The sequence below is a fragment of the Neolamprologus multifasciatus genome, chromosome 22 (assembly GCF_963576455.1).
Source record: "Neolamprologus multifasciatus chromosome 22, fNeoMul1.2, whole genome shotgun sequence".
NCBI lineage: Eukaryota > Metazoa > Chordata > Actinopteri > Cichliformes > Cichlidae > Neolamprologus > Neolamprologus multifasciatus.
The window spans coordinates 15,566,711-15,577,203 of NC_140459.1; the positions used below are offsets into that span (position 1 = coordinate 15,566,711).

The 10,493-nt window shown below is 38.5% G+C and overlaps 1 protein-coding gene across 6 annotated transcripts in view; it reads left to right on the top strand.

Moving 5' to 3' along the window:
* csmd3b (CUB and Sushi multiple domains 3b) overlaps positions 1-10,493 on the top strand; it is a 382,687-nt gene that overhangs the window by 94,077 nt on the left and 278,117 nt on the right. The window lies entirely within an intron of this gene.

The following is a 10,493-nucleotide window of genomic DNA, read 5'->3' on the forward strand; positions in this document are numbered from 1 at the left end:
TTACACTGGATTTCAAATTTCTAAAAACACTTGGAAAAATGTTTCACATTTGTAATTTTTAATTGAAAATTTCAAATTGAGAGAAAGAAGACTTTCATTTTGAATTTAGTAAATGTGTAATTTTTCCTCTGGTGGTAATTAATGACCTGGTAACCCAGGTTACTGACTGTCTTGCTCTGAAATAAAAAACGGGAAGGAGGTTGTGTAATAAGTGTCATTCGTTTTATTATTGAAGCCAAATTTTTACTCATTTTCAGTCCAGACCTTGGACTTACTGCTGACCATTTTTAGGTTTTTTTGTTTGTTTGTTAAGCCATTTAACACTGACCTATGAATCACTCAAGCATAAAAAAGCCACTTAGCTCAAGGGATGAACCAGTGTTATATCTACACTCAACACACCACAGTAGCTTCATTTTTCAGCCACACAATGATCCCACACACATGCCAAATGCAGTAAAACTATACCTGAGTAGAAAAGTACTAAATGGAACACTAACAGGCCTTAACATTATTAAAGCACTGTGGGATCATCTTGACAGAGAACAGAACAAAAGGCAGCCAACATCCAAAGAAGAGCTTTAAATGTCCTTCAAAGAACCAGGTGAATTATTCCTGAGATTTAAAGAAAATGCAAGAGAGCTTGCCAAGAGAGAGTGCACTGTTTTTTCCTTATATATAGTATTTCTCTTATCGTTGCATGTTTAATCTCTGACTCACTTCCACAGTGTCTCTTTGTCCTGTCTTCCTCCCCTCACCCAGATGGACACTCCTCCCTGAGCCTGGTTCCGCTGGAGGTTTCTTCCTGTTAAAAGGAAGTTTTTCCTTCCCACTGTTGCCTTATTTTGCTCATGTTAGTGTACCTTGGCACATACAAATGCAGACATGCAGCAGATTAACTAGTAGCAGTGCTGTAGCCTGAATACAGAGCACAAAAAAAATGTTTTTATTATGATGGTCATCTGATCACGTAACTCCCAAATATATTTGATCTCATTTCTTGAGCAAGAACTGATCTTGACATTGCAAAATATATACATAAATCTGTGATGTAATGTGATGTATGCTTGGAGCCACATTACTAACACACACACACACACTCAGAGAAAAAAAAATGTTACGAGAGGAAAAGCTTGGATGTGTCTGTTAACTCTATTTTTACCCGTTTAGGGTTGCCATATACTGGCTACTTTATTCCCTGCTTCCTATTCCTACTCTGACCCAGTTTGTATCTTCAATCCTTTACAGCACCAATTTTACACCTGGCTAAGTCACACCCACCCACTCCCTACACACACACAGGACACATCCACGGAAACTGAGAGACACATGATCGCTGCCACAAAGTAAACGTACACAGGCAACGTAAATACACAGCCATACAGCAAGACATGCACCTGCTGCACACAGGCGCGGAAGGCAAACAAACACAAGGGCCATGGGAAACAGCAATGTGTGATTGGTGTGAAAATAAACAAATATGGCCTTTGATGTCGGGACAATATTCCTGAGCAAAACCGAGTTCACGTTTTTGGGGGAAGACAGCGAGAAGTGTATATGTAGATGCACAGGTACATGTGTGTGCGTGTGCTTTAGCGTGTGAGTGAGTGAGAGGTTTTGTGAGGTGTGTTTATCCCTGAGGTAGTGGTATTTCATCTCTTCCTGCATCAGTTCTGCCCTGTAGGGGGTAAGAGGTGTGTGTGTGTGTGTGTGTGTGTGTGTGTGTGTGTGTGTGTGTGTGTGTGTGTGTGTGTGTGTGTTAGAAGATCCAAATAGCTTTGCTCAGGTTAAAAAGACAGGAAGGAACAGAAAAGGAAGTCTTTTTCTTAGCATGTCTTTTTTTGCCAAGGTTGTTTTCCCTGCATGCCCTTGTGTATGCCACTTTTTGTTGCCTGAAAATTTGAATTGGTTCATTGTTGCCAGCCTGCTGTTTGACAGAGATTGTTGAGGATTTAAACATGAAAAACTAACTTAAACAAGAACACAGCAGGACCTCTGTATGGTCACTACAGGAGGCTGTAGTGGCAAACATGCAATACTAAAGGGATTTTGTGCAGAAGAAATTCTTCTGTATTCTTCTAAATGAACACATAGGAATAATAGCCACAGTCTCAACAGCGAGAGTCTCTTTAGACAAACCAAAACCTGCAACAAAACAAATAAACCTTTTCTGGAAAACTGTTCCAACTTTTACTGCAGTAAACAACATTTTGGCACTGTGGGTGTCCATCAGGTAGCCAATTTGGGGTAAACAATCACTGCAAGAAAACTTGAGCAAAACTATTGTGTGGCCTTGTTTTGATTTGTGCATAATTGGTGGGCCTTGCACAATGTGCAGGAAAACACTTTGTGATGTGAGTGCGTTTGTGCTTCATCGAGGGATCCTTTCATTGAAAGTTACACAGATTTCAGAAATCAGAAACATATCTGCTTGAAGCAATTACATCACTGCATGTTTACATCTGTGCCTCTTACTTTTTTGTTAATTTCTCTCATTTATTTTTGCAAAGTATGATTGAAAAAGGTTTTTTTTTTATAGTTTTACATGACAAAAGTTACTGTTATACAAAGGAAACTCTGGGAAAGAAGGGTGTCCCAAGTCCATTAAAATACACATTAAGCTATAATTTACCTCAACAATCAGTATGTTTTTACTTAAAATTGATATAATTCCAAGCATTTCTCATTTCTACTTCATATCAGTGACTGTCTGTGTCTCCGAACTCCTCTCTTGATACACCTTCACTTCTATCTTTTCTCATTATCACAATCTGTCTCTGTCTTAAGCCTGCCTTTTATTGAATAGATGTAATTCACTACTTCATCTGTCTTTTACTTAATATCTGTTTCTAAACTGTCCTCTGTGTCTCTCTCCTTTCACAATTCGACTCCACCACTCCCCACCTAATCTGTTTCTCTCTCAATTCTTCCAATAAATGTCATTAATTCGGCACTGATAACCAGCTCTGTTCTTTCAGCTCAGTCTGGCACATATTATAATTAGAATCATTACAGTAACGTTAACAGTGCAATACAATATTCAGGAGTCAAATCCCCTGGTGATTGAGCTCTCTTGAGTCTTTGGAGCTCCTGTTCTTTGTGTCATCCTGTGGACACTGTAGTCTGTTGAGATTATGTCTGTGTGCGTTTATTACACCAGGGGTTGGTGTTAATTGATTCCTCCCCGTCCTTTTCTGAATGGTGTGTTCGGTCTTATGAGAGAAAATAGGTGCGGTTTCATCAGTCATGTGCAATAAAATCTTCATTACAATAACTACATTTATATACTAACAAGGCTACCTGCCAGTGCTTGATGAGGGCAATACTTCAGAAACTGCCAGATCAGTGACCTGTGTGCTTATTCACATGTGGTTCAGTTTATTGTAGAGCTTATTAAAATTATAATTAATTTAAAACATTAACAAAAACATATCCACCACAACTCTTACCAGAGCCTTTAAATCTTAACGTCCTAAAAGGGTGACCGAACAAATAGAAACGTGGATCGATATGCATACCTGAATGATTGAAATAACTGATAGAATAATGTAAGTGAGTAATGTGTGTCTATTGCATACTTTGTGTACTGAACTTTACATTTCTATAGCCTGATGTCAGGTTGCCTTTTCTTGACAGTTTGATCAGTTACGTGAAAGAAGAACAATTAGAACTTGCAGCCATAAAAGGTCATAGGAGTCTTTAAATACGATCAGCACTGTAAAAACATGTTTGCCTGACAATGCAAATGTGAGTGTTTCAATACTCAGAGCAATGCAAATGTGTTTACTTGGAAGTCTTTTTTGGAAGCTTTCTCAGCAGTGGCAACATAATAAATGCATTTGTGCTGTATGGGTTTATTGTATGTCTAAATTTTACAGATTTGGCTTATTTTTCCTCATTTTTTCAGCTGCTCCCTTTTACACAAGGGGTGTCCACAGTAGACGGATCCACATGTTTGATTTGGCAGATTTTTAAGTTGGATACTCAGCCACTTAAATCCTAAATCTTGTGTCTGAGACCATGGATTTTATGCATGTTAGGCAAAGGTGGTAACCACTATACTTTAGAGCGACAGACTTTTTGTCATTATTGCATTAGTTTATTCCATCCATGAGACTGATACTGGCCATGGACAACTCAAACTCAAAATAAATTGATTTTTATTCTGTGCTAAACCTGTTGAGCTGTTCAAGGTCCTGGTGAAACCCATTTTGCCTTGGTCATGGTTCAGTCCTCTTAACTTTGTTTGATTTGGATGGCAAACCGATGAGAACCAAGGCTATGAAACAAGTCAGCCTGCCTGATAATATTGACTGTTTTGTGAGCTTGAGTGCTTGGTCACACATGTGCGTGCACGTCTTTTCTGTTTATGTGCTCGAGTCTTACTCATGTTTTGGGACTTAGATGTTGGGATGTGTCTTTACTATGGAGAAGGGACGGGGAGTATCATATAGTATCTCATATGGTAAATCAGTTTAGCCTGATAAGGAAGGTACAGTAGTACGTATGGTTAAGGTTAGATTTCCAGGAAATAGATGGAAGTCAGTGTAATGGCTTCAGAAAACATGACTGTTTTGTCTGTGCGTGTGTGTGTGTCTGTATGTGTGTGTGTGTGTGTGTGTGTGTGTGCATGAAGTTCCAGTAATCCCAGTGGCTAAGCTGGTAATCCCCTCAAGCTGCCCATTAGCCCCTTGACACAGACATATACAGACACACACAGACACACACAGACAGACTCTACCTCCAGGCCAGTCACCCAGGTGTCAGACAGACTATTCCTCAGGGAGGGATCACTATGATCAGCCACAGAGCTGGCCCACTGCCCCTGGAGAAGGAATGGAGACAGTGGCTGGCAATACATACAGATTAAAGAGAGGGAGACAAAAGGCGAGCAAGAGATGAAGAGAGAAACAGAAAAGGGGATGTCAGAGGGAAATCAGATTTAGATGATTGGCAAAGGGAACAAGCAAAGACAAAGAATTAAAAGGAAAAGTTATTTTTCGGTGCGTTTCTGCTTGCTGAACTGGCCTCTGCATCAAATGGTATCTTATCTAGAGATTTTGAAGCTTTGAAATACTCCCCCCTCCGCTATCAGGACAAGAACACCAGATTTCTGTTTTGGCTGGATTTTTTTTTGTCTTGTGTAGAGCATTTCTTTTCCATTTCTGTGTTTGCCCTGATGTTGTTTCTATCTCTGAAATGACATCAGGTGATCTCTACAGCAACATTTCCTTTGAGTTAGTATCCTCAAACCGGTGGTTCACCTACGCCACAAATGGACTTTTTGAAAAGCATAATGCCTTTGTGGAAACACTGTCTTTGCTCTATCAATTCCTCCCACAGGAGCTTGTGATAGTTTTACCTGTGTGCTTGTCATTGATAAAGCAAGACAACTTGTGCATTTCGGGAAACTTTTTTATAGGTATGCGACATATGGTGAGAAAACACTGCCTTGATGGAATCCCATAGCCATCCACCATCTCTTTGGAGTTCAGCACTGAACCATGTAGGCAGGAAGAAGCATGTTTTTCTCATTAAAGCTCTACTATTATGAGTCATTCAGTTTGAACGCTGAACATATCACTAGTCCACCCTGATGTGGGACGACAGAAGAATTGTTCCCTTTAGTATGTCACATAACAGAAACAGTAGGACACGGGAACTAAGACTCCCAAAGCAGGGATGCTGTTTCTGTTTGCACTCCTGTCTCCAACATCATTTCTAGACAAAATCTTAGAAGTGTGTTCTCACTTGGCTCAGCATTGCCTAATTTGAATTTCCTCTGTGTTTAGTTAGGGCTTCTGTGTCTGTAGTATTTCCTCTTTTCCTTCTTTTAACATACACTAATAAGCCAAAACATTTTGACCGTCTGCCTAATATTTTCCTCCTTATGTCATAAAAATAGCTCCTACTCAATAATTTGTGGTCACCAGGATACTAGCAGTTCCAATAAAATGAAATATGGATTTTCTAAATTGTTTTTCTGTCTGTTACTTCTTTTTAAGGAATTTTATTATAAAGGTTCTTTTCTTTATTTTGGATTCCTCAGTCACAATCCAGTTGCATAAACCCATTTCACTACAGCATGGCTTGAATAGTACAACATATAAAACAGTGCTTGGCCCCTAACAGCTTTCCTCTAGAGTAGAGTTATAGTGTTTGTGTGTAGAGAGTGATTGAAATTTTCTTTATTTAGTCATCCTTAGTCGTCTTGCAACTGGTCTACTCCAGACACTCAGCTTCAATTGGGGTTTGGTGAAATTACTGAAGACAAAGATGTGTAAATTTCTGTTGCAATCGTTCCATTGAGCTGAGATCTGTGGAATTTGGAGGCCAAGCCACCGTTTCCTTCTACTGAGGACACTGTGTGCAGTGTGGTAGGACACATTGTTCTGTTGAAAGAGGCCATGCTGTGATGCTTAGTGAATTTCACATGAATGCTTAGACTTTGAGTTAGCACTGTTGCTAGATGCACCCATCACCGCAGACTAGATTGCACCATTACACTTGGCACTGCAGGGGTAGTTGGGGTGCTCTGAGCCAATCATCTGGCCATAATCATTAGACTCACATTGATTTCAAGATCTCGCATGCACTACATTTTGAGACAATCATCATAATTCACTGTATAACTACAGTCAGTGGTCTTAATGTTTTGGATCATTAATTTTCATAGCAGGTTCATAAGATGAACAAAAAGGCCTCAAAAAAAACAAGTTGGCAGTCAGTGAATCAAAAAAGCTGTGAACTACTGCACAGTGCTGACAGGAAAACGACTAAGTTGGAAAACACTAAACAAACCAAATGCACAGGAACTAAGTGGAGAAATAAAAGATCAAACAACGATGTGCGCCACACACACACACACACACACACACACACACACACACACACACACAAAGTATAGATGGACTAAATAAAGACAACAACAAGGGCATGAAAAAGGGAAAGAGTAAGAAAGTGGAAATACAAAATCTGCATAAATATCTAACCTTCAAAATCAGGAAGTAACTACAATACTATAACTATAAAAACAAGTCACTAAGTCAACGAGGGACACAGAAATAAGGAGCAAGCAGGGAAAACTCTAGTACAAAGTATACTGGAAATTAAGAATTGTAACAGAGACCATGAATCCACATAAATACCATAACCATACTCACATCGCTTTATATCTCTGCTTTTGGTGTACCATTTTCAGTTTGGTGAAAAAGAAGCAGACCATGTTTCAGTTCTAAGGTAAATAAGGGTAAATAGCTAAGAGGTGTGAAACTAGATTTATTGATCATCAGGGTGACTTCTTCTCTAACATCAGAAATGTTTGCAGTTTTGATGTTGGTCTGGGGTATTTGGCTGTGTGTTGACAAAATGACATGGAGGAGAGACATAAAGCAGTGATCACTGCTGCCCATCAATCTGAGAAGGCTTAGCAAAATCCTGGCAAATTCACAGCAAGATCAGAGATGCCGTGCTCACAGAAAATGAAAGTAACGCAAGAGCTACAACTCAGATTCTATAGGTTTTGTTTAGCATATTAAATGTGAAATTTCATGACATTACAGTTAGATAAACACTGAAAAAGTATGGCTTGTTTCGAAGGAATTAGAGTACAAAGCTTCTTCTCTCTAAAAAAACAAGATAGCTACATGGCCTAGGTTTGCAAAGTTGCTTCTGAACAACAGTTATGTCCTAATACCTAAAACCTAAGAATTTAAAGAGGTGTTACTTTATTTTCACAATGACTGTATTTTCTGTTACAGGAGCAGACTTCTAAGGACCAAATCATTCTTGTGCTACAATAATGAATAAATAGTTATGGTACATTATTCCACCTACTTATACATTGTTTTTTGCACAGGGCTACGTAGCCACTTGAGAGTTTCTATGCTAATAAAAGACCCAAGCGAAGTAAGTAATTTCACTTATAAAGCATTCAGTTGGAAATTAACTTATTAAGCTCTTAGGTAAAATTTGACTTTATCGTTCCTATGATTGGTGCAAATGAGCTAAATACCATAAAGTTAATTACATTGTGCCATAGAAGCCAAACATTTGTTTGGAAAATGGGAATCCAATTATGTTGCAGCAGACACACACTGTATATCAGCTGTCCATGACAGCATCACGTTACCTCAGTCTCAGTGTTTGCTGAAAGGTAAACAGTAGTCTCTTTTTCATTTTCTATCCTTGCCATTGTTTCCTTCTGTCATTTCCTTTGATCTTTATGATGTGACATAATAATCAATAGTGAACTCAAGCAAAAGCAAAACGCATACAAAGGAAAATCAATCATCTTCTTTTTTTCCAAAGCGATTCATTACTTCTTTCCTTGGGGTGTCTAAGTGTCTCAGACTGACCATTTCATAAATGTGATGATTTTTCTATACATCAATAAGCAGACATGTCCATGGTTGCCTGGTCCCTAAAGCTACATGTACAGTATCTTTTTAAGTTGATTTAACAGAATACTTATGAAACTGCACCACCTTGGGTACACTTTCCTTTTAATTTGAAGTTATCAGTGTTTCATCAGTTATTCTTTATCAGCAAAAACCCACCCTATGAGCATTTTTGTTTTGCCAGGCCTGCTTCCTTTTTTTTGCTTCACTCATGTATGGCACTGACATGTACAGTTAATTTATCTTTTTGATCCTGGAGCAAAACACAAATGGATAACATAACATTGCATTTGCAAGGGAATTGTGAAATTAACATATATTAAAATATTAATATATTAATATTAACATTAACATATATAAAACTCAAAGGAATTGGAAAACATAGATATTAATAATTGCTGACCTCCCCCGTGGCCATTCATACTACACAAAAATAATTAAGTAGTTAATAAAGAAATGACATAAAAGCTATTCTCTCTTTTAATAGCTGTCATAGAAACAGTTAAAGAAAAAAAATCTGGGCAATGAGCTACAAGAAATTCTATAATTTTATACATTTATTTCTTAGAATTTGTGCCCAGAGAGTCATGGTTATTCTTTGAGCATCTTTCTCACTCTTTGGTTGTCCTTCATTTGTTACGGCAGCATTTCTTTATCATACAGAAAAACTAATATATAGTGTTGAAATTGCACTTGTCTTCTTTTATATTATATCTCAGGTATTAAATGTGTATTTAAATTTCTTTACTCTGACAGAAAGGGGAGTTTCACTGGTTCTACTCACTTAAGATCAAAATGGGCTGTAAAGCACCTTTTCCATTAGTGCCTACTTAGATCGACTCAGCATTTTTTGCCACGGACTTTTAGGGTTTTCCATTTGGTAATAGTACCTGGTACTGGATACTTTTTTAGTACCTACTTGCCCGGGGTTCCAAGGGATAGAAGCAGGTACTAAAATGTGATGTCATCAGACTGCAGGCCACCAATTGGCTGGTCAATAGAGTCATTCAATGAGTCATGGGAGCCTCTCACTCACGAAAATCTAAACCACCATTTTTGTGTTTCCCGAGTTGGGCCAAAAGCCACAGATCGAACAGCTGGTATATTGTCGCTTTGATGTCCACCTTTGTTGTATAGCGTCCCTGTTGCATATTAATTATGTCATGGGACGCGCAGATGCATTGCTATGATGACAAGCACGCATACAAGGTAGTACTGGGTTGTAATGAAAAACCAGTCGATCTGAGTTAAGTTGTGGCGATCCGTGGCGAGTCGATCTGAGTAGGTACTAATGGAAAAGTGGCTTATGTGGCTTACAATGCAAAATGAGTTCGACATTTCCAGTCAACACTATATGCACTGAAACCAGTTTGACATTTCATTTAGTTGTTTGGTTAACTGCTTGTATGCATACATGGACATGCAGTAGGACATGTTTAAAGCTTACAAGTAATGTTCTGGTAATAATTTCAATCTCCACCCAGGAGAGGGGATTGGAGAATAGATCAGAGACAGGCAGATATAAGGATACATAAACGCCCAGACACTGAAAGGCTGAGAACAATGCTTTCCTGTCTGCTCTGCTGCGCTCTCCATTATCCTTCAGACAGAAATACAAGAATTCAATTAAAAGACCATGTACTGACCTTAACACACACACACACACACATGCGTGAACACACACAGTGTTGATGTATCAATTAATCACTGTCTGTCACCTGACTATTATAGACTATGTATCCTCACTAGGCCATGATAATTTTATATATATACACCGTTTGTGTGTGCGCATGTATGTCCATGTGTGCAAAATGTCCTTCCACTCTATAATGACCATTGTTATTCCCAACCCTTAAAATAATGTTTGTGCCAACAGGCCCTTTAATAGGATTTGTGTGTGTGTGTGTGTGTGTGTGTGTTCGATTCATTAGTATGCAGTGCTGTTCTGTACTTGCCTTATGTTATTAGGCATTGAAATGAAATGACTGAATATGGCCTGAGTCCTGGGGCTTAAACTAACACAAAAAGCTAAACATTAAACTGACACAATCAGAGACACACAAACACATTCACACCGTCAACCCTGAAGACATA